Source organism: Lissotriton helveticus, chromosome 5_1 (assembly GCF_964261635.1).
Source record: "Lissotriton helveticus chromosome 5_1, aLisHel1.1, whole genome shotgun sequence".
Lineage (NCBI taxonomy): Eukaryota > Metazoa > Chordata > Amphibia > Caudata > Salamandridae > Lissotriton > Lissotriton helveticus.
Genome location: NC_136065.1, coordinates 814,807,967 through 814,833,757, shown reverse-complemented (window position 1 = coordinate 814,833,757; position 25,791 = coordinate 814,807,967).

Sequence of the window (25,791 nt, the reverse complement as noted above, 5' to 3'; positions counted from 1 at the left end):
GGGGCAATTGCTGTGTCAGATGCCAAAACCCCTTCCGAGCCCGGTACTCCTTCTCCTTGCCCTTCTCCGATTTCCAGAGCATCAGAAAAAGGGACAAAGCAAGGGGCTCGTTCACTCTCCTGGGTCAAGATTCCTTCCTTATCTCGCTGGTCATGAGGAAGTGGGAGGGGCACCTTCTTCCGGTGTGAGACATGTATCCAGTGTCGCATGCCTTCCACCTTCACTGCTGTTTGGGGAGCCAGGAGAATTTGGTAGGGCTTTGACCAGCGAGGGTCCAAACTGGATTTACACGGATAATTTCAGACCAGGACCCACTGTCCTGGTTCCAAGCGATGTCCGGGACCCTCCGGCAGGGGCTGCAACATTGCTGATACCTGTTGATGAATGGAACGGAGATATTTAGTCAAAGCGTACAAATAATCCGTCATCATAGGGTAATCAATATCACGGAAAGATTTGGGTCTCGGGACACCCCAGACATTGGCTGGTCACCCAAAGATCACCTCATACGGGGATAGACCAGACCGAGAATGGGGGTAAAACGTAGGGACATCAAAGCTAATGGTAGGGGATCGGGCCATTTGAGCCCAGTACCTTCTTGAATCTTGGCCATTTTTAATTTCACAATTCCATTGTATTTCTCAACCAATCCCCCAGATTGGGGGTGTCGGGCTGCATGAAACTTCTGTTTAATATGCAACCCATTACAAATATGACTGATAAGCTCTGCATTAAAGTGTCCCCCGTTATCTGTCCAGATCACCCGTAGTAATCTGTAGCGCGGGAAAAGCTCTTTTATCAAAGCCTTTGCTGTTGCTAAAGCAGTGTTTTCCTTGGTCAGATAGTCCTCCACCCATTTACTAAAGGCACATACCACAACCAAAACATATTTCAGAATATTAACACGGTCCAACTGGATATAATCCATTTGGAGCACCTCAAAAGGCAAGGGTGGTGGTACAAAATTTCCACTCAGGACTGATTCCCTCACTCCAGGATTGTGTTGCAAACAAATCATGCAATTTTGGACCAAATGGGCAGCAATTTTAGAAATATTAGGATTATTCCACACAGGGTCCAAGAGTGTGCAGATGCCTTTCGCCCCTATGTGTGCTGGGCCATGGGCCATGGTCACTACAGCGTTCACAAATGCATTAGGTAATAACCATCCCTGTTTTTCAGTCAAATCAACCCAGCAATCGTTTTCGTCTAATCTTCCCACTACCCTTTCCCAACGAGCCACTTCAGCAGGGGTAACTTCTTTTTGTATTTCTCAGACACTTTCCATAGTGTTATCAAATATTCCGGTCTCTGCCACCCACCTAGCAGAAGTGGTCAAACACATGGATAACATTTTGGATTTAGCAGTTTCTTTTGCTACCTGATCTGCGAAAGCATTCCCTTCACCTACTGCATCTACCACTACTTTATATGCACTGCATTTAACTACAGCTACCTTCTCTGGTAATGTTAAAGCTGCAAGTAACCGTAAAATCAAGGGACCATGTTGTATTCTCTGACCATGAGAAGTGAGAAAACCTCTCTCCGCCCATAGGCGGCCGAAACTATGAGCCACGCCAAAGGTGTATTGGCTATTGGTGTAAATGTTTACTCTCAATCCTTCACTTAGTTCACAAGCTCGAAGTAATGCCACTAACTCAGATGTTTGTGCTGACTGATAGGGTACTCAAGACTTCTCAACTATTGTGCAAAGGGTTGTAATCGCATAATCAGCTGTTGTTGAGCCATCTGGTAACTTGAAAAAAGAGCCATCGACATACAATTCTCCTTGGGGGTCAGATAGAGAAATGTCTGTAAGATCTACCCGTCCCTTCGTCTCTTCTTCGGTCCAAAATATACAATCATGTTTGTCATTTATGGTTTCATCCAAAGGGAGGGGTAGCAATGTGGCAGGATTCAGAGTGGCACACCGCTTAATTGTAATATGGAGTGCAAATAAAGTCAATTCATATCCAGTAAGACGAGCACTCTACAGGGATTAACCACAGACCGACCGACGGATCATCCTGCAATCTTCCCGGTTCACCCCCGGGACTATTCTGACTAAGCCCGCTGCCTTAGCGTCACTCCAGATATGTCCCGATGGCTACCCAGGTACAACCACAGGCTTTTCCTAGAGCAGTCCGGCCGGGTGCACACCACACGTGTCACACCAAGGCGTCTGATCGATATCTCTATTATTTCACCAAACAAGTCCGTGGAGCATCTACCCGTGCAGCCAAAATGCTGCCCCGTCAGACCCTCAAAGTTCCCCGTGGTTCACCAACCACCAAATCAAATACAGTTAACTGTTTCCAAAGGCACTGCTCAACAGTGCATTCAAAAAGACACCAAAAACAATTCACTCACCTGTTGCACGCAGGTATGATTGCGTATTCTCCAATGCCAACTCCTGAAGACCAACACGGTCAGCTCCTGGGTTAAGCCCGTAGGAGTCCGGCGAGGGGTCACTAGCAGCTGGGGCTCCCTGATCGCAAGAGTGGAGTGAATCAGAATCTCCGGTCAGTCCACCCACTTGACCAGAGCTCCCCTTTCTTTGTCCTTTTCTACCCGGTTACAGGAGGACGACACCAACGCGGAGTCCCACCAGAGTCGCCAACTGACGTATCATAAAATAACATATAGGCTATACTTACCAATAGCCCAATACCAATTACCAAATAACCGGTCAGCTGTCAGTGTAGAAAGTTCAATTGTTTATTATACAAAACACTCTATAGAGGAGCCTCTCCCATCCTCACCCCTCACGGTGCGTGGAGAAGACTGCTGGCTGACACTCAAAATGACACATATATAATTTAGGCTGGTACATGAAATCACCGTACATGGAAAAACACTACTTGGCTCTTGGCCCTCGGAAAGGACCATATATGGCACACATGATTAGTACAAAGCTCTGCTTTAGGTATTATTGGGAAGGTCAGGAGGGGTGACTCCCTTTCGTCTTGGTGCCTAGGAGTGCAGGCCTTCAGGAATGTGCTTAACGCACCCACAACCAGATGTGACCTTGAGTTCGAGCACAGGGAGAGAATAGCGTGTATTCAGCTGTCTCCAGCAAATCAACTAAGCTGAGGCCTGACAACCATTGTAAGGTAACACGTGATCACTGTTCGTGTCTAATGCAAACAAGAAAAGATGGCGTCTGTACAGTTTTCGGCCTACTCGATGCAAGAAAAACACACAAATAGCATATAACCTTACTAACTAGCAAAATAAGTTATAGATTAAACACTTTGCATACCTCTATACTAGGAATATATAGATACATCATGCTAACACAATATATATATATATGTACGGCCCATACCACTAACATAAGGGAAATCAGCTTTTTATCCCTCACTTTCATTGGACTATTTTGACAGTGAACATATGAGGAGGTATTAACTAAAAAGTGTCATCACTGTGAAATGATGACCTGCTTTTTGTCTTTAGACATATTTGAGCAACAGTGCAGTATTAATTGACTCTCTTTCCATCATGCTCTCATTTCTGAGAAATTACACATTGCTGATTTCAGGGCTTTGTGTCGACCCTGTGCAAATGTATTATTTCTAGACATCCTATTTGGTGACATCAGTTCAGTATGCTACACTACAAGGGCCAAAGTATGCAAGGTGATAAACTGTCCTAGTGGATATATAAGGATGAAGTGGAAACAAGTTAATTCCAGATATCTGTGTTAAAGAGATCACTTTACGAAAATGCTATATGAGTATGTAGCGTGAATACATGTGAATTTGTTAATGGTGAAGACAACTGCAATCGCCTTGAAGCAGGTACACTCCGGAAATGGTTTGTGGTCAAAGGTCATGAAAAGGTGTGCTTATACAGATTCGTGAAACCTATTGTAAATGTCATTTGAGCATCATCACAGGTAAGCGAAGGTGAAAGGGCCAACTTCGGCGGGGAAGCAACGGGCCACAGTGGTGCCGGTCATGAGTCAAAAGACTATGAGTGAATCAGTGGCCCAGAGGGTGAGGGGAGTGTCAAGGAGCACAAAGGCTCTACATCATCATCATAGTCATGCCCCAGTGGGTGCACAGACAGAATATCGAGTTTGAAATATCGATATTCTAAAATATCGAGTTTGAAATATCATCATACAGGAATATTGAGAGCAAGAATATCGCGGTCCAGAGTATCAACATTAAGGTAAGAAATATTGTTTTAGAAAATATCGTTTGTTAAAATATTGTTGTTAAAAATATCGATTTTTATATTAGTGTTATGTATTTCTGTATGTATTTTAAAAGTGTGTGATGTAATTTTTGTGTACAAGTATTGATTTTGTTTTTTAATATATGTGTTAAATTTTTAATAGTGATTCATTTTATGGTAATTAAATTTTGCGTTTTTTAGTTCCGTAGCGGGTTGTGGGTGTATAGGGGAATATGGATGGAAAGTACTTTAAATATTATAAAGTAATTAACATTTTTTATTTATTAGTAGTTATATAATTTAGATTTTATTGTGTTAATTGTGGAAAATAATGAATTGTTAATTAATTATTATTTGTTTGTTAACTATTAATAACTAATTGGTCATTATGTTAAATGTGTTATCTTTCTATATTAATGTTCATTTATTTTTTAATTTATAGTGTTAATAGTGGGAATTAATTTATTAATAAGTATGTATCAATTGTTTGTTAATTACTATTAAATAATCAAATATTTTTTAATTAATTATGTTAATCGTGTCAATTTTAGGATTGGGTGCTGGGGTTTAAAGGTGAATAGAGTGTGAAGAAGTTTATTTAAAATTTGTTTATTTTTAATTGATAATTAATGGTAATTAATTCATTAAAACTTAATTATGGCAATTTTGTAGTTAATTTGAGATGTGAGTTGTGGGGCTTATAGTGGTAAAGGGTGTGAATTAAATTATTTTCAAACTATTAATACGTTGTTAATTGAAAAAAAAAGTAGTTACGGAAATTGTGTAATGACTTTATGTACTTGTTGTGGTGTTTATTGGGGTAGAGGGTGGAACATATTTTGTGCTTTATTAATTAATAATTATTTGCTCATTATTATTTATTCTTTAACCCCTTGCATGCGTCGGACGGCCGGAGGCCGGCCGACGTCACGGTGAGTGTGTGCGGAGGACGGCCTGGGGCCGTTCGAACCACGCCCACGCCATAAATCACCCGGTCAAGGGATTAATTGAGACATTTTTATGGTTAATTGTTTACTTTTACAGAGATCTTTACAGGCTCCGGCATCCTCCCTCACGGCAGCCTCCCATCTCCCCCAACCTTGTTGCCCTCCCCCACCCCTTCCCCATCTCAATACCCTACTCCTAAACTTGTCCCAACAACAAGCACACATGTGCACACACCCACTCATACAGACCCAAGCAGCACATCTACACATAAACACAAACCACACAAGAAACACATATGCAGATCCAGACAGACAACATACACACCACCACACCCAGAGCCTCCCTCACCCACATCATATCTACATCTACACAGATAGCACCACACCTACATACACACACCCCACCCCACAACATCCACACACAGCACAGATAACTGAACACACTCATGCACACACCCCACCCCCATTACATTCACACATAGCACACATGACACTATATCCACATGCACACACCACACCCCACCATCACATCCACACCCATCACACACACCACTGCACCTAAAGGCATTCTTCCAACCACCATCACATTCCCACACACTGCACATACCAGCATACTGACAGTTCCTAGCATATCAACATGCACAACACCCACACCATTCACATCCACAGCAACACCTTCCACAAACACACCAATCCCACAGTACACACCCAAGGAAAAGAGACTCTCAGAATCATGCATCCAACAGACACCTGAGACACAAGATGCACTCATGCTTGCAGAAAGTACACCAAAGCCACCAGCAGCTGTGGACTTAAAAAGTAGGCAAGTCTGTGCTGCTACCTCCTTTTTTGCTGCTAGTGTGTGTATTTGCAAGGTTATTTTGCTGTGTGCACTACTACGTGTTGCAGGGTGAACAGTAAGAGGTGTGGGACTGCCCTATTTTTAAATGTTTTGAGTGTTATTATTGTGGTATTTTTGAAACCGCACTTTTAGTACATTTTACATATTTGCTCATTGCACATTTTAAACTTTACTTACCTGCGGAGGTAGACCTGACATGGGTGCTTCTCTGGCGTGGAGACGTCCGTTTGGAGCACCATTTTTCCTTCGCTCCACTGGGACTTATCCAATGCTATTTTGGGAGGGGGTTGCAGTCCAGTTGTTAGGATAGAAAAAATATGCTTCAGCATTGTTTTACGCAAGTTAGCATTCACTGCGCCATTTTGTGTAAGGGCGGCATTTTGTGTCATGATCAAAACAAATCCTTTTCATTTTCAGAGAAATTGCCTTCTCCAGGTTATGTTTCTTTGGAGCTGAGTTCTGTTACACTAATGAATGCACTGTTCTTATTAGCGCATACCTTTCCCTTAGATGTAAGCCTTCTCCCATTTTTCTAGTGGTGGGTACAGGGAGAGACTATGGATAGTAGATAATGGGTGCCCGGCCTCAGAATTAAAACGTACTCCTTTGTAATTTACTGTCCAGCTACATCTCCTTGCAAAATGTCATGGTGGGCGTGCTTTCATTGGTTTTGAAGTGTGTATAATGTATTGTTATGCTTGCTGATGTCAGTCCCTCTGCAGCACTACTAGCGACTAGGCAGACAGGGTCCACTCTGAGTTTGAATAAACTGCTATTGGCTTGTATTCTGTACTGTCTGACTGACTCTTCATTTGTATAGAAGACTGAGAGGTGGTCGTGAGTGACCCGAGTGACCCCAATCAGGCTACTTCCTTCACAGCCTGCCTCCTGGCTGCTATATCTTGACCACGGTGATGCGGACTCACAGCCGACTTGAAGAGTAAGCAAGCCTGTGCTACTACCCACTTTTTTGGTGCTAATGTGTTTATTTACAAGGTTATTTTTGCTGTGTGCATTACGGCGTGTAGCAGGGTGCACATTAAGGGGTGTGGGATGGCCCTATTTGTAAATGTTCTAAGTAAGTTTTCTTATTTTGGTAGTTTTGAAAATGCACTTTTAGTACATTTTGCATATTTGCACATTGCACATTTTAAACTTCACTTACCTTTCGAGGTAGAGCTGATGCGGGTGCTCCTCTGGCATGGAGACCTCCGTTTGGAGGACCATTTTTTCTCTGTTCCGCTGGGACATATACCAATGTCATTTTGGGAGGGGTTGGCCGTCCAGTCCCCCTCCTAGCTGCGATATTTTGACTACAGCAATATGGATTCCCAGCAGACATGCTCAGAGGGCATCCCACTGGCACGCCAAAGGCAAGCCCATCTGAGAATGTCCACAACCGTCCGTGACCGTCCGCGTCCAGATGACAGCCAGCACCAGCCATGCGGCCCAAAGGACAGCAGCAGGTTTCAAAGATATGCGTCGTTGGACTTGGCCCTTCTGGCAGGTTCACCCCTGAACTTTTTGCCTTTTAATGTTACCTAAGTATAGTGATTTCTGGTCTTTGTGCACTTTAGCACTGTGGCGCAGTGAAGAGTGCGTGTGCTCTCTGAGTGCATGTGTGAGATTGGCCTTCCCTCCCATAGGAATGCATGGGGGATATGTGTGTCCATGGTGGTTCCTGATGTGTGGGGAGTACAGGCTCGAATTTGGTATGTGCGGACTTATGAGATTGAATGCTGCGCGATGATGTGTGCAGATTTATTGTGTCTAGTGTGGAAGTGCCACTTCTAGAAGTTGGCCTGTCTGTGCAGTGAATGTGATTTGACTGTCTGGCTTGTGATTGGCTGGAGCTGGCTGGTGTGCCTGGCTCCAGGAGTCAGGATGGGTATTCCCCAGTGGTGAATGGAGAGATCTGCATGTTGATGGCAGGGAGGAGTGCACCTGGGACATGAATAGGGCTGTGCCTTCCCTCTAAAATGCTGGCTCCACCCCCTGTGGTGTGTCTGATGTCCCTGACCCACCCTGTGAATAGGCAGAGGGGCTGAGCAAAACAAAGTGCGCAGGAACCAGTTGCATCTGGTTCGCCCCTTGCCTGCACCTTTGTAGACAAAGGATTTGTGTGTATAAAAAGAGGCTGTGACCTCATGTAAAATGTTCCTGTTCCTGACTTGAATCTCCCAGGGCGTGCTGCTGCTAGGGCCCTGGAGGACTCCCTGGACCTTGTTCCCATTGTTCTCTTTCTGAATCCTGACAGAGGGAGGCTTGCCGCTGGTGGGGCCCAGGAGGAAACGCCATGGGGGCTGTCTTCTTGCTGGAGTGCCCTGTGTTCTGGCCCCTGGGCCCTACCTTGCCCCCCCCTGCTTTCTAATAGGCTTCTGGACTTTTGCCTGCCAGTGCCTGGGAAGCGCTGGCCTCCCCTTGCTAAATAGCGCTTTTGCGCCGCCGGAGCGGCGATCCTTATCTTGGGGGATTCCCCGGCGAAGGGATTCCCCCCTCCTTGTACTCCGAACGGGTGCCCACCCCGCTTATTACTTTGATTATTGCAGGTGTCCACCCTGCATTGTGCCCGTGTGTTCTGATGTTTAAATTGTGTCGGGGGCCCACCCCAACGTCTACTTCTGTTTCTGAGGGTGCCCACCCTTTGTTTTGGCCCCCGGTATTCATCGCCGCGGCCCGAGTCGCAATAAGATTGCCGCCGCATCCGCGGCCCACCTGGTTGTGGGCGGGGCCGCTGGACGGAAGCGGAAGTGTGGCTATGGTCCTCGGGGATCCCGGTGCGAGGAGGGAGCCCCGCGCCGATCCGGACTACAGGTGAAGTTGGCGTTTTGTGAAGGAGGGGCTCTCATCAGGAAAAAGAGCTCCGCAAGCGCCGCCTGTGTTCGGTGGTGATGGGAGCGAGGCACATTGCCAGTGCCTGCCCCCCCCGCCGCATCGTGGAAGCAGAGCCACCCGGAGGAGCCCCCGCCAGGAAGTACAGCCCGGTGAGTGAGAAAGGGCTGGGGGGCTCTGTGCAGGCGATTGATGGTGCCTGATTAAGGCACAGTCGTGCGTCCGGGGTTAAAGCGGCCCGTCTTGCAGAGGGCCGCTTCCGCAGGGACCATAGTTGTTTTAAGGGGCCAGAGAGGCCCAGGTCTTTCCCCCGTGGGATACCACAGCGATTGGGGCATAATAGTCTTAGGAGCCAGTGCGCTCCGTGGGGGCAAAGTGTTCTCAGAGCCAGGTGGCTCCCACGCCCCACTGAAGATGTTGTTAGGGCCCACAAGGCTCCCTGGGGCAAATTAGTTACTTACAGAGCCTAGAAGGCTCCAAGGTGCGCAGTTGATTTCAGAGCCAGATGGCTTCCACATTTTGGCACAGTCTGTATTCCTGAGGGCCAGCGAGAGCCCATGTTGCAGTTCTGATTCACAGCTGCCCGGCAAGTAGTGGGCAGCTGCACCGTTTAGGTTTTCTTTCTAGGGACATGTCTTTGGACCCAGGAGTGGGACGCACTCCTTTGCCCCTACTTTGGCCTTCCATAGCTGTGCAGCACTTAGTGCCAGCTGCAGCGTTTAGGTCCTGTTCTTGTCCTCATCTGCCCAGCAAGTAGTGGGCAGCTGCTACGTTTAGGTTTTGGCGCAGTGGCGCAACCTGGCCCTTGATGTGATTTATGTACTACTTTTTGGGTGTTAGGAAATGTACTGTGTGTAGTATGTTTTGCGCACCCTGTGTTTGATGCCTCTAGATATGATTTCTGCATAGGAGGTTGTTTTACCTGTTTAGGTTTATGTTAGGGAGATTATACTTCCCTGTGTGATTTACGGCCCTAGCGTAAGGTTTTACTTAGGGGGTGAGGGTCTAATGTAGTTAGACTGGTGGGATACTGTGTATGATGGATTTCATGGCACAGACTGTTGCAAGTGCAGGGATTATCAGTGTTTACTGACGGTACGTTTTATGACCTATTTTACTTGTGTGTTTTAGTTCACCTTTACCAAGTTCACTTTGTGATGATCCTGACAGTGGTCCATGTGGCCCTGCCAGGTGTACATAATCCCTTGTAAATATTGCCCATGCCAGTTGGCACAATGTACACCCTGTGATTATTATTCTGATGTGTTGTGATAATACAAAGGCTATTTTTGATATAACCTTGTGTGGAGTTCCTTTTGTGGGGGGCCTGGGATGTTGTTGCTGGTGGGTGCGTGCGCAAATGCTTTACACATTGCCTCCGGGATAAGCCTGACTGCTTGTGCTAAGCTACCAAGTGGGTGAGCAGGGGTTATCTTTGGCGTGTAACTCCCTTGCCCTGACTAGAGTGGTGGTTTCTGCCTGGCTTTGGCGCAAGCCTCAGCCAACCCGAAATCCCATTTCTAACAGGCCTGCTATGAGATGATGGCTCTAAAAGGGGAGACATTGCTGGTATGCCTCTTGCTGACTGTGGGACAGGGTGGTTGGAGTTTTGATGCTCGGCCTGTGACTTAACGCTCAACACTAGGCCCACGCAAAAGGCAGTAGAAGCAGAACACAGCAGTCTCCAGACCTCCAGACCTACCAAGATTAAAGCCTGCCTAATCAACTGTAGGTCCCTATCTAAGCTTGCAAGCAATGTCTGTCAAGCCCTTGAGGATAATGATTGGGATAATATGTTTCTCACTGAGACTAGGTTAAGAGATTAAACTAACGCTGACGTGGCCCTGGCGATTCCTTTTGGCTATCGTATGGTGTGTGCCAATAGGGGTGGATATAGATATGGGGGTGGGGTGGTCATTGTTTTTTAGGACATTTTGTAGATTGCCACCTCCAACCTGGGCTAGATAGGCAACATCGAAGGCCTAATCTTTTGTATTAAAATATACCTCTTTGCTGGGATGCTGCTCTACAGGCCACCAGATTGTCTACACAGTCACACGTCGAAAATGGCAGACTTCACAACCCAGCCATATACACGCTATGCCATTTTCACTGTGTTAGGGGAATTTATTCCTAATGTCGATGACCCCAACTGCCTCCATAGTGCTTTCTTCATAGCAGCACTCACTGGTTGTAATTTAGTCCAGTTGGTTACATCCCTCACCCAAAAAGCGGGCCATGTATTAGACCTCATCTGCTCAAATATGCAGGAGCTGAGGGTCGATAAGCCGCTGCGCATGGTCTGGATGGACCATTTTATGGTCCCATTCAGGTTTAGCTTTAGGACCAAATAGGCGGCTAATATAAAATCAAATGAAGTCAAGAGGAACTGGAGCATGGTCAAAACTGAGACCCTGGGGCCAGTTCTTAATTGATCAAGGCCACAACTATCTGATAACCTCGACGGAGACGCCACCTGCTTTAATGTGTGGCCGATGTCTGCATTGACAAGATTGCCCTGTGGAGATCTGTCATGTCAGCCAGATTGGCTCCATCAGATTCTTGGGGCCTCATTTATGAGAAATGACGCATCGCTGCGTGAAAGCAGCGATGCGTCACTTCTCAGTGCACACTCCTTGCGACATTCCTGATGCGTCATATCTAATGCATGACGCATCATGTCGCAAGGAGTTACAGATACGTCAGTATTTCTGACGTATCTGTAAGTGCAAAAGTGACGCATTGCTGGAGTGTGTCACAAATGTGACGCAACTCCAGCAATGCGTCCTTTCACATGGGGCAAGCCCCATGTGAAGGGGCCTGCGTCAGTCTTACGCCTGCTGTGAGGCAGGCGCAAGATTTTGACGCAACAGCGTCCTAAAAGTGATGTAGTGAAATCTCATAGATTTCACTGCGTCACTTCTACGACCTTTTCTTGCGTCAATACGCCCCCTTGCATACATTATACCTGGCGCAGGTATAATGTGGCGCAGGGGTTTACAAAGTGACGCATATACCTAGATGCGTCACTTTGTAAATATGGCGCAACAAGGCGCATTTTTTACGCCACTGGTGCGTCACAAAAGTGACGCACCGGCGGTGTAAAAGTGACGCAAGTTCTCATAAATGAGGCCCTTGGTTCTCAGAGGAGGTCAGACTGAAAGAAAGCAGCTACAAAAAGCTGGAACACGAGTAAAAAAAGGCCTTAAAAAGAGGCTCCAAAGAAATTCCATGAATTGCTAAGATGCAAGAGGAGGGAATATCTGTCTGACCTGTATTACTAGCTCAGAAAACTCCGTGTAAGAAGTAATTAGGATCGTGAAATCTTTTACAAAAACCACAGCGTTAGAATGCGATTTCCACCGCTCCCAGGACCTATGCGCAGGCCTTCCAGATTTCTTTGAAGATAAGATAATGCAGCTGTACTCCTCATTTACTTTAGTAAAACAGTACAACGAAAACAAGGACTCCCGTGTCCTCCTGAACAATCCACATTTATTTCTCAGAATTACTCCTGATTTCTGCAAAGGTGACTTTGGAAACTGAGGAACTATAAATCAGGGTCTCCACAAGAGCCCACCCCGGCGTGGTGGTTCACATTGTTGGCTTAATCCCTCCCATAACCAAATCTAGAATGCTTCTCTCAGGACTGGAATCTTCCCAGCCACTTGGCAACAAGGCTATTTGAAAACATTATTGAAGAAATACAATGCTGTCCCAGAAGCGCTCAGCAACATTAGACCAATCTCCTTAGTGCTAGAGAAACTGGCTCATCAACAATTAGCCCATTAAGTTGAAGCCAGTGATCTTTTACATGAATCTCAATGAAGCTTTCTGTCAGGCTACAGCACTGAGACTGCATTGGTAGAAGTAGCCAACTCAGTAAGAATGGCAGTGGATGGCGGCTCCTCAGCTATGCTAGGGCTATTAGATCCTTCAGCAGCATTTGACACAGTGCTGCATTCAATCCTGCAGGAAAGACTAAAACACATAGGAGTGCAGGGGTGGCACTTGAGTGGATGAATTCTTATCTTAAAGACCGTGGCCAACAAGCTTCTCTCCGCACTTTCTCCTCATCAGTTAAACAACTTAAATGTGGAGTGCCCCACCCCAAGGCTCTGCCTTAAGCCTGTTAGTCTTCAACATCTACCCGGCCCTGCTTCCAGCCCTTATTACCAGGAGGGGGTCAAGGTAGCCTCCTAGTTTTTTTTAAAACAGATTTTATTGGCATTTAGTGCACATACAACTCACAGAAGTTTTTCTACATCTCAAGTATCAAACATTTGTTCCATAGTATACATTACATTATTCTCTCATTCTTCCATGTCAATATCTGTTCAGGTTAATTGGTGAACAGGTTCAACCAGTTCTAACTTTCAACTCCTTTCCCCCTCCCCTAAACGAGTTGCTTAGTGTCAGTTTTATGTGTCAGTGGTGTGTACTACTCTTTCGTCTATTGCTGCTGTTCTTACTGTGGACGATGCTTGGTAGGTGGGCGGGGTGAGGGACATTGGGGGCAGTTGCATCTCTCGCCACTGCGTAGGGCCTTTACCTCTCTCGTATAGCCAGCGTACCTATTTCATTGTCCCTGTTCCGTTGTGGTGAATCCGGCTGTTCATCTACTATATCATCTAGGTCTGGTGTTTGTAGGTCATTCACTAGGTTCCCCCAGGGCCTTGCTGTTTCTAGGTTTCCTATGCCTCTGTTTGCTGTGCGCAGTAAGACTCTATGTTCTGCAGCTGCCCATTTCTCCATTTCCCTTCTCCAGCTCCCTCTTGCAGACTTCCAATTCTTCGTGATTTCCCTTTTCGCAAGTACAAATGCTAAGTCTTGGAATCGCCCAGTAGTTTTTGCCTTGGCCACGAGTGGGAACCAGTGAAAGACACAGCAGCGCAATGTGTGCTCAATTTTCCTATCTATGATGCTCTCAACAGTCGCTAGTACATCCTCCCAGAATTCTCTTCAAGGTAGTCCCTTATGCAGATGACACCCATCTGGTGTTCTCCTTCAAAGAACTTTCTAGAGCAATCTTTAACTTTTTTAAGGACTGCTTGAAGGACATTGTTGGCTCGATGAATGCAAATTGCTTGAAACTTAACGCTGACAAGACAGAGGTCTTATTTTTTAATCAATCATCTCCTCCCCTGCTATGCCTTTGGCCTGGGAAGCTGGGTTCCCCACCCTTCCCTAAGGAACTCGGTTAAAAATTTTGGAGGCAGATGTGAGAAGGACCTTGCCCTCACTGCACAAGCTTTACACATTTTTGGGGCTTGCTTCAGAAAGATGAGAACCATCAGGCAATTTCTAGGCTTCTCACCTGAAGTGAGCCGCAGGATCACGGTTCATGCTTTAGTTACCTCCCAACTTGACTTTGCCAACTGTCTCTATCTGGGACAGCCGGCTTCTTTATACACAGGCTTCAGACACTGCAGAATGCGGTAGTAAGGATCATCTGCAAGGTCCCTATGCACCAGCACATCTCCCCCCACCTTAAACAGCTCCATTGGCTCCCACTAGCCAGGAGGATAAAATTCAAGGCCCTTACCCTCGCCTTTCATGCCATCCAGGGCAAGGGCTCTGGCTACCTCAGGCTGAGGCTTAGCCTGTACCGCCAGGAGCGGACGTTAAGATCTAACCATCAGCATCTCCTTAACGTCCCTCGCTTTGCTAAAGTGAGGCAGGAGGGGAGGTCCTTCACTGTTAGGACTGCCAAACTTTGGAATGCCCTACCTTATCACCTATGCATGCTGAATTCAGATCATGAGTTCAGACAGGCATTAAAAACCTGGCTCCTCAAGCACGGGAAATAGCTGCATGAGCCTTCAATCTCTCGAGTCTGCATTATGAGCACTGGGACACATCGTCGGATGTAGCTTTATAAATGCCCTTTGATTTGATTTGAACTGCACCCTCAACAGACACAGGCACATCACACTTAGTCTCTCCTCTACCTCCAAGACCCCACTCTTTCCCAAACAGCCTACCAAGTTCCCTACTGAAGATTCTATCTTTTACTTTGCCCACACCCCTCAAAGACCTCCAATCACCCTTTCCAAACATGATCCTACCCTTCCCACATCCAAATACACCCCTAATACAGACCCATCCACCACTTCTACTTCCCAATGCACCTCTTCCTACCGTCAATCCACCCTTTCCACTTCCAAACCCACCACTCTTAGGCAGAAGTCTACCTCTTCCTCTCCCCAAACCCCCTTCTAAATGGAAGTCCACCTCTTCCTCTTCCACACCCCTCCCTCTGAAAAAATCCACCACTTCCTCTTCCCAACCCACCCCTTTTTGAATCAGCAGAAGTACTACTAGGGATTTTGGTAAAATTATCATATTTAAGAAACGCTTAATTTGAAGGATGAAGCAAAACATCTGCAGAGGTGAATACTGAAGTAGTTGTAGGTTCTGTGTGTGAAGGTCCACATTCAGTATAATATGCTATTAAGCAAAATATATTTTTTTTGTTGTATGGATGAATTTCTAAGCATTTTATGCCTTTTTTCTCTTAGAAATGGCGCTGAATGCAATAGAACAAAAAATGCGAGCACGAGCAGTAGGATTTCCCCCCATCTTATTACTGCCTATAGTGGCCGCTTGCACTAGGTAAATGTTCTCTTGTGGTAGAATAACTCTTAATTATGCGAGAAGAAATTGCGTAATTATGGGGAATTCTTCATCAAAGAGTAAGACAGATTTTCCCCGGCCTACTTCTTAGCCAAAAGGAGTGGTTAAGGCAGTATTTATTCTTGTTGATTCCCATTATAACAACACCAGCTTTTAAGTACTATATTGCTTTGTGAAAAATTTCTTCATTGCTGTATTTTACAACTACAGCGACACGTTGAAAGTAACCTCCCCTCTGTCGGGAAAAGAGGGGATGCCTAATGTGTCTTTTGTCAGGTTGTCTCAAATTGAAATGCAACCTTCGGAAAACATGCAAGACCTTGGAATCAGGTAAAAGATCGCCATACAATTTTTGGGGCATATGTACAAGCCCCTATTGCCATCACAACTTCACTTTCAGTGACTTGTGGTGCCGACAGGGGCCATACCTTAATTACAAGGCAATATTAAGCCACTTTACATGGCTTAACACTGCCTTGTAAATAGGCCCCTCATTCACGCTATGCTTAGCGTGAAAGGGGTGGAAGTGGGTGGTGCAATGGGCATTCTACCGCAACACCCATTGATTTTGACGCTGCCCCCTTTTTACAAGGGAAGCACAAATAGGAGGCAGCGCCAAAATTAAGTCCTGGAAAAATCTGGTCTTAAGTTGGCAAAATGAGGAGAAATGCTATATTTTGCCTCGTTTTTGCTTTTTCCATGTGTGCTGCCTTGTGCAGCACACATGGAAAAAGCAAAAGGCCTTGGATTATTTCTCTGTAGGAAGGTGACCCTTCCTGCACATAAACAATCTGTAAAAAAAAATGTCATTTTGTAACTTCCATGTGTGCTGCATTAAGCAGCACATTTAGAAGTGGCAAAATGGCATTTCAGGATTGTTTATGTGCAGGAAGGGACACCTTCCTACAAATAAGCAACCTTGCACTATGGTGCAAGGGTGCCTGTGTTGGTGCGACACTGCTAAGTGTAGTGCCCGCGCAGGGGGGAATGCAAGGCTGAACCATATCCTTGTAAATATGGTGCAGCCTTGCATTTTAGTAGTGGTGAAGTGAGGCGTTAAGCCATGATGGGTAACGCCTCACTTCGCCACTTCGTTGTACATATGCCCCATAGTTCTTTCAACTATGTGCACGCTTTCCTGGTTCTTGACTGTGAGGTATATCTTTTAACCAAACATTTCCAAAATGCATACAAACAAGCTTTTTCATCAAGCTAGAAAACCAACACAATTACACCATAGGTTTGAAAGGAGGGATTTTGATTACTAATGCATTGTTTAGGAAAATACATGATCTTGAATTCCATATAGAATATGCTAGCTGCATGAAGGCAAACAACATATTGGTGAAATTGTGCCTTGTCATTTAGGAGGTATGCAAGCACAATATGATTACCACTGAAACAAGATTGGAAGCCATGGGAAACATTTACTCACAGTTGCACAGTGCAGCACACATGCGAAGTCGGAAAAGAAAGGAGAAATAAAAACGTTTCTCCTATTAAGGCCTCCTTTGAAGTGACATTAACTTTTGGCACTAAAACCTGTCCACAATTCTTTGTAAATAGGCTTTTGCATCAAAATGCATGGGCGGTTGCATGGGAACGCTTATGTATCACTCATGTAACACCTATTGGCACTACGTAACGCAAATCAGTGCTTTGTTCTGCTCTGCACTACTTTTAGGGTACTTTCTAGTGCAAAACAAGTTTTGCACTCAAATGTAAATTCACCAAAAGCAATTTGTGCTGGTTAGCGTCACTTTTGTAATGGGGAGCCCAGAATGTCTGAAAATCTCCCCAGAGAGTATAAGGAACTTCACTGCAATTCAATTTGCACCTGGTGTACTTCCCAATTGCAAAGAGCCGAGGACCTCCTTATTCTTGGAGACAATAAAGTCTCTCTCCAAAGATCATCTTCTCTGTGTCAGACCGTCATCACATGAGAAGGTCAGATGCGGACTCTTCTAAGACCTCACGGGTCACCTCTCCTTTTTGAGCATACGTCTGTATAATGCAAAGCAGTGGCCCATTTCTTCGCCTTCTATTTTCTTAAAACCATTTGTCCCAAAATGTTCTCAATTTGGGTATAATATTTTATATTTGATAAGTACAGCTCTGCAAGGCCATCCATGCCTTCTGGGCCTCATCTGTCACAGGTTTCTGCAGTAGAGTCTGAGGATGGATTATATTTGTGCGCAATTCCATTATCAGAATTGTGAGGTGCTGCAACTCCTGGGACAGAATACAGTACTCCAAATTAGCCCCCATTTACTGATGTTTCGTTTTTTTTTACCCTTTTAGAAACTTATAATATCACCCATCCAGGTAGCCTTCAAGCCTTCCAAGAGTAGTTCAGGAGAATCTACAATGCCTGGTTGGTACTTAGAAATGTGTCTAGAGCTCAGTTCATATATTTCTATACTTTCTGGAGTGAAGGGATCATGCACTCAATTGTCATCTCATCTCAATTTGTTGATGTCCCAGTCAAATGCAAAGCTCCAACAGAGATTGATAAGAAAGGTGCCATCGACCTCCCACGGTGCAGTGATCTGGATATGTTTCTGTTTCTAAAACAATTCATAGCATGGGAGGCTGACTGCAAGTGGAGATGAGAAGAAAACAAAAGCGGAGAGGTGAGAAAGATACTGTCTGTCTCTCGATACTGGCATGTGGGGTAGCTTGTTGGAAGGCCGCCGGCATAGGGCTGACATGTGCTCCAATCGCTTTCCACCATGTTCTGGCCTTTCCCTCTGTCAGCATTTGACCCAGCACTCCTCTTGGCTGTTAGGCACCTTCGGGCTGCCCCTCCCCCTCTCTCTCTCTTTCACCTGGAGGCATCTTCTCTGGCCACCAGACATGATCAGGTCCTCTCCTTCCCCCTCTCTGCATCAGAGCATGGACGGGATCCAGCTTGTGCACCATGCTCAATTTGCATTACTCTCCCCCTTCTAGGCCCGGGACAGCCATGCTGCAGCAAGGCCGCCCGCCCTCTGCGCTATCCCACCAATGCCATCATGCCCACCTCTGCACCATCCACACCACTGCCTCCAGCTGCCAATGCTTACTCTGCCATGGGTACCACGTCAAAGGGGTTTGGGTTACTGTGGACGATAAGGATTTTGAAGGAATTTTGAAGGCTAGTTACAGGGTGGCCATTCGCAGCCGAGTTAGTTTGTGACCACCATCTTCGGTGGTTAAGCCAGCCCCACCCACATCTGTCTATTTTGTATGACTTTTTTACTACTTCCCACTGGTCCTTAAGCCATTCATGCATTTAACATGTAAAAAAATGTAGGGGCATATTAACAAGGGCCATATCGCCGCTTTTCTGGCTTTAAAAGCCAGAAAAGCAGCGAAAATGTCATCCCCCTATCAACAATGCGGTGCTAACATGCATTAGTGCATGCTAGCAGCCGTTCTCCACACGCCTAGCCTCGCAACTCTAATGAGATTCAAAGACGGCGTTTCCAAAGAAATCAACAGGGAAAATGTTGGTAACTGCACATCGCGGTATTTACAAGCCATTGCCTGACATCCATAGCGTTATTAAAAGCCGCGCTAACCGCAGTTATCGCCAGTATCTAATGTCTGATAATTTTCAGACTTATTTCTATCTGTTCAATGGGAGGTGGATTGAATGGCTGAGTCCACATCTCCCTTTTAACAACATTTCCTTAAGCGCTGTCCTGTTGTCGCTGGTTTTCGCATGGTAATGTGGAATATCGCCGTCAACCGCCGGATTTGACATCGCCTGTTAGCCAAGCGTTGTAAATACGCCTCTAACATGGCAATGTGCACTGGCGATAGACGGCGAGAATGAAAAATGCGATAAACACGTTCAGCGATTATTATCGCCTTTTGTTGTTGATATGCCCCATAAGTTTCATTTGATACAAATGTATTTTGCGTCTCTACTGACGAATAGTTGCATTTAGAAAATGGTGCTAGTACAATTTTTAGAACCATGTTTATACTTTAAAAAAACAGTTATACAGCTACTTTTGCACTGTGACGATAGTTGTTGGTCTTTTTTTTTGACAAAAGGTAACACAATTGCCTAAAAACTTAAAGAAATAAGGACATGAATTCGAGTCACTGTATTTCACTTCAATAGTTTAGTAAGTGAAAGTGTTAAGTAGCTTAATAGTTGCCTCAGAGCCCTTTCAAGGCTGTATGTATCTGGAATAAATCCAACACTTCTTTTGGGACTGATCCTGTGTTGAATGCCAATAGCTCAGAGGCCAGGATGTGGCTTAGAAAAGCAAACTCTTTCTAATTAAAGCTGTCTTGTTTTCTACACAAATGCGCGCCTTTCTTTCAAGTAGCACATTGGGAATTTACATTAACGTTTGAAATCAGGAGCGATTCTCTGCCAGGAAGTAAACACTAAACAGAAATACCATAGTCCAATATTTGTTTAGCAGTTCCAAGTTTGCACAACTATTTTCAAGACTGTGGATGTCATTTTAACATCGAATAGAAAACTATGACATATTTAAAACTAGTGTTATTTCAACTGATCATTGTTTAGTGTATACACACATGTTAAAAAGTTCCCTCGTTTCAGGAGCAAATTTAGTTAGAAGGGTCACATCTGATATTGTATTTAGCAATGGAAAAAAGAAAGTTAGACTTTTTGATAACTGATGTTTGCAAAAAGATGTGTAAATGTGCCGGAGCACACTCTCACCTGTCTACTATAGTTTCTTGATGTAAACAGGTATGAAGTGCACTAAATTCTATGTAACTTTAGATGGAAGATAAGCTATTCCATGCTCTCATAATATAATACATAGAAGTCAGCATTAGAGGTTGCACATGACATTTTGACTATGGAGAAAAGTTTGTATTATTCTCCTTGTTCGTAACATGCATTAGTGCTGTACACATAACATGTATGGTTATTTTACACGTGCTAAGCAACAGGAATAGACTCGAAATAAAACACTTTGATACATAAAGGCTCTAATTTATCATTTTTTCACACAAAACAAAGCAGCAAAACACCTTGCTGCGCTGCATGAAAGGGAGTGGGACAGGAATGTGCCATATCATTCTTGCTCTCTGCCTGTGCTGGCACACTTAGTGCAGCCTAGAGCCAATGCAGGCACCCCTTGCACCATGGTGCAAGGCTGCCTGCATTGCATGCAGAGTTGTTATTGTACAGGAAGGAATACGTCCCTGCACCAAAAAATTGTTCTGAGGGTTTTCCTCTTTTTAAGCATTCTACATAATGCAGCACACTTAGAAAGAGGAAATAACAAGAAGAAATAAACATATTTCTCCTCATTGTGCCTCCCTCTGGGAAGGTGTAGTATATCTATGCATTCCCAGGTATAGCAGTATTGGCAAACGACTGGGAATGCTTCAGAATCCATGGGTGGATGCGTGGGAGAATCCACTCTCCACTTATGGAACGCCTCCGCAGAGCCCACTAACGCAAAGCAGCAATTTGCCATGCATTGCGTTACTCCGATTTACCAAGCCATGCATGGCCACCTAAGGTGTCTTAGTAAATCTTACTTATGAATTGTGTTGCCCTTGCACCACCTTGCCCATAACGTAAAACACCATAAATCTGACTCAGTGTCTTTTCTATTAGTACAGAACTTGTGTGTGGTATTATGTGTTTGGTATTATAAAGATTACAATTGGGTTTGAATTATGACTGCATTCCTGATCACTTTTTCAGGCACTGCTAGTAACCCAGAAAACATGGAAACCACATTAACTGTGTACTGAGGGGGCTTAGCGGGGTTACGTGGGCCTACAACAGCTTGTAATTTCATATTCAAGCATTGATGCTCTGAACTAAGTTCAATGCTGCACAAACACATGATAGACGGAATGCTGAACATTTACCCCCAGTCAAGAGATCTGGGTGAAATCCATCATTCTTTTTCTCACCATGCCACCCCAGTTTGGACCCAGGATATGCAAATCAATATTGACCCTGCTCCTCATGGGAACAGTCTAATCTGAACTGCCAATTCAGATCTTCCCTGGACTGAAAACAAGAATCCTGATACTGGGTTTGGGTATTACCCCCATAAGCCAGACTACCATCTACCATACTACTTTGAATCCAGTAGCACATAGAGCAGTAGACCCACATCTGGGCATACCATCCTACTTAGGGTGAAAAATGCTGCGCAAACAAATGATGGATGGAATGCTGAACAAATGAAGCAGTCGCCACCAGTGAAGAGATCTGTGTTAAATCTATTGTTCTTTTGCTCACCATGCCACCTCAGTTTAGATCCAGACATAATCAAATCAGTATTGAACCTGCTCCTCATTGGAACAGTCCAGCCCAAACTGCTAAGCCAGGTCTTCCCTGTACTGGAAACAAGCATCCTGAAGCTGGTGTTGGGGTATCACCCCTCATCAGTCAGGCTATCTTGAATATGGTGGCCCAGCAAGAAAGCGTCCCACATCTGGACATACCCATCACACTTAGGGTGAAAAATACTGGGCCGACAAATGATGGATGGACAGCTCTATGAGAATGCACATACACATATAAACAATTCTGGAACATACTCAATGTTCCACACAATACAGAGATCTTAAAGTGCTATACTACACAATCCCCCTTCTTAAAAAAAATAAAAAAAATAATAATATTAAGTACAATCAAACAACTCCAAACCTTTAGGTTTTTTAACAATTCTTCCACTTGAAGTTTTGATGACAGATTCATTAGGCACAAAGTTAGGTACATCCGATGACACTTGTGAACCTTCCTTAACCTGAGAACTATCCCCAGATATAGGAACACCCTCATGAATGTCAACACCAGAAGGTGAATTATCACAAGAGATATCACCATCCTGAGACTCATCCACCGTAATGTCCCACCACCAAGATGACGAATCATAATAGATTTTATTCTTTGTCTGTGAATCCATAATGCTCTTTCTAACTTTAGGTAAATCACAATTAGTCATGCCACTTTTATCCATCCAACCCGGATTGATCTTAGAATGTGGAATTCTCATTAATGAAAAGGGACTTTGATTTGTTGAACCATGAATGGTACTCCTATAAGCCCACAGCAATTTCTTCAATTCATATAATACTACGGTTGGCTCTTTCCACAATACCGTTCCCGCTAGGATGGTAAAGAGCAGTAAACCTTTGTTGTATACCTGAAGCTAATAAATAGTTTTTCATCTCCATGGATTTAAATTGCACACCATTGTCTGATAATATATACTTAGGAAAGCCTTCCCTTAAGAAAATCTCATCTAGAAAAGTAATGACAGTTTTAGTATTAATCACATTTACTACACTGATCTCTAACCATCTTGTAAATGTGTCAATTAAGATGAGGATGTACGTCTGAACTCCATCTTGCCAAGTGACAGGACCCATAAAATCAATAGCTACAACCTCCCAAGGAAATTTAGGACAATCAGGAGTAGCTAATGGTGGATTAAAAGTTTTAAAGGTTTTATCAGCGACTTCACACTGTACACATGATCTCACACACCTTTCAACCTCTACATCCATCTTAGGCTACCAATAAAGTTCTTTAATACGAAGTTTTGTGCGAGTGATCCCTGAATGTCCTTCATGACAAAGATCAATGATTTTTTTACTTAAGTCCTTAGGTGGAATGATTCTATCACCTCGTACAACTAACATAATGGACATACTAAGTTCATCTCGAACTTCCCAAAAACCTCTTAAATCATCATTGATGATTTTCTTGTCCATGCCATTCCAACCTTTGACAATCAATTGTTTCAAAACAAGTAAAACATTCTTCTTGCTTACAACTACCTTGAGTTTTATCGAAAGAAATATGTGCAATAGAAAAATCATTCCACTGATTTCTTTCTAACTCAATTAGCGGTAATGACATACGGCTTAAAAAATCAGCCATGAAGTTTCTTGTGCCTGGCACGTATTGCACCTCATACATAAAGTCTTGCAGCCTCATGGACAACCTTGCTATCCTTGCTGTGGCATTGGTAAGACCATCCTTTGTAAGTAACTTCGTTAGAGGCTTATGATCACAGCGAACAATAAACTTCCTTCCCCACAAAAACTTCCTGAAATGCTCTAAAGCCCACACCACAGCAAGGGTCTCCCTTTCAACAACTGAATAACGTTCTTCTGTGGGAGAAAGGGACCGAGAAGCAAACGCTATGATGACCTCTTTGTTGTTCTCATTGATTTGGGAAGGACACTACCCAACCCCTTGCTACTGGCATCAGTTGTGACTATAGTGTCAGCATTATGTTCAAAACCTTGCAAACTAGGAGCCTGTGAAATTGCCTTTTTAATTTCATCAAACGATCTCTGGCACAGTTCACACCAATTAAATTGTACCTTGTTCTTAAGTAGAGACCTCATAATATGTTTTTTTTCTGAAAATCTATCTACAAACTTTGCATAAAACTCAGCAAGTCCTAGAAATTATCTAAGATCTTCTTTAGATTTAGGTGCAGGAGCATCTCTAATTGCAGTCACAAAACTAGACTTTGGCCTTATACCAGATGAGCTAACTTCATGCCCCAGGTAAGTAACACTCTTCTCCGCAAACTTACACTTGGAAGGTTCTGCTGTACCTCCCTTATTATGCAAAATACCCATTACCTTCCTCAAACGCTCATCATGTATCTTCTTGTTTGGGCCCATAATAAGGATGTCGTCCTGAAAAAATACTACGCCTTGCATATCACCAAATAACTCATGCATAAGCCTTTGAAAAACGGCCACAGCGGACGCTAACCCAAACGGCATGCGGCAAAATTGAAAACACCCAAAAGGAGTGCAAAAGGAAGTAAGGTGTTTACTCATAGGCTGCAAGGAAATTTGATGATACGCTCAAGACAAATCGATAGTTAAAAACCATTTAGCCCCTTTGGTCAAGGTAAGCATCTCATCGATCCTAGGAAGAGGAAAGCGATCAACAATTATATTATCATTCAAATACCTTAAATCTATGCAAATGCGGATTTTGCCATTTGGGCGTCTGGCGATAACGATCGGAGAAATCTAATCAGACGCCTCTACAGGTTCAATTATTCCAGCATCTAACAATTTATCAATCTCTCTCTTTACTTCATCACGAACAATGAGTGGAATGTGACGAACCTTATGTACCTTTGGAATAGCGCTAGGTTTGAGTCTAATTTTGTGTGAAAAGCCTTGGAGATTCCCAATACTTCCATTGAAGACTTCTGGAAATTCTTTCAAAACCCAATTCTTTGTGCTTTCAGATTCACACATGACTAACACCTGTTCTGGGCTATTAGGATTAAGAATTATGTCAAGTGAGCGTTGATCCTTCCAACCCAAAACAGGTGGTCCATATTTAGCTACATACAGTTTACATACAGCTCTTCTACCTTTAAATTCAAACATTAAGGATCTAAATCCTAACATTTCAATTTTTTGTCCAGTGAAACTAGCAGGAATTACATCTGTAGGTTGAAGTTGCTGCCCAATTTCCCTTGTAAATTTCTTATCCCAAGTAGATTTGGGTATTATAGTAAACAGAGATCCAGAATCCGCTGCTACTTGTAGATCTATACCACCAAAGGAGACTATACATAAAGGTTTGTTGCTATCATCACCAGTAATATTTACATCTACATGTCTCGGTTTGTTGCTTGAAGGATCGAACTCCTCATCACAATAATCCTCATCATTATCTGATAAGTCAGAGTCATCATTAGTTACACAAGTTACTCTTGTTTTCTTTTGAAATTTTCTTCTACATTGTTTAGTGAAATGACCAATTAAGCCACAAACCGCACACTTTGAAGACTTAGCAGGGCATTTATCAAACCTGGCAGTATGTGATGTGCTACCACATCTGTAACAAGCGAAAAATTGAGTAGAGTTATCTTCTTTCTTGAAACTAGGATTTTGGTGTGGTTTCCAATTTTGATAATTTTGATATTGTTTGCACTGTCTCACATTAGTATTCTTGTCTCTCCTTGAGTCATTGATCTTATTAACAGTTACTGGCTCATTGGAAGAAGAGACTGTTTTGGCACATCTATCTGAAAGTTCTGCTATTTTAACTAATGTGATAATGTCTTTGAGACATGCATCTCCTTCTATCCACAACTTGTCTTGGACATTCTTATTCTTACTACACATCACAACTTGATCCCTAATCATATCATCATGCAGGGGTCCAAACTTGCAATTGATGGCCAAATTCTTTAGAACAGAGATATAATCTTCACTGTTCTCATTTGTATTTTGTTTACGCTTATAAAAGGCGCGTCTAGAAACTGCGACACATACAATTCGGGAATAATGGTCATCAAGATCAGCTATAGCACATTTAAATACATCCAGATCTCC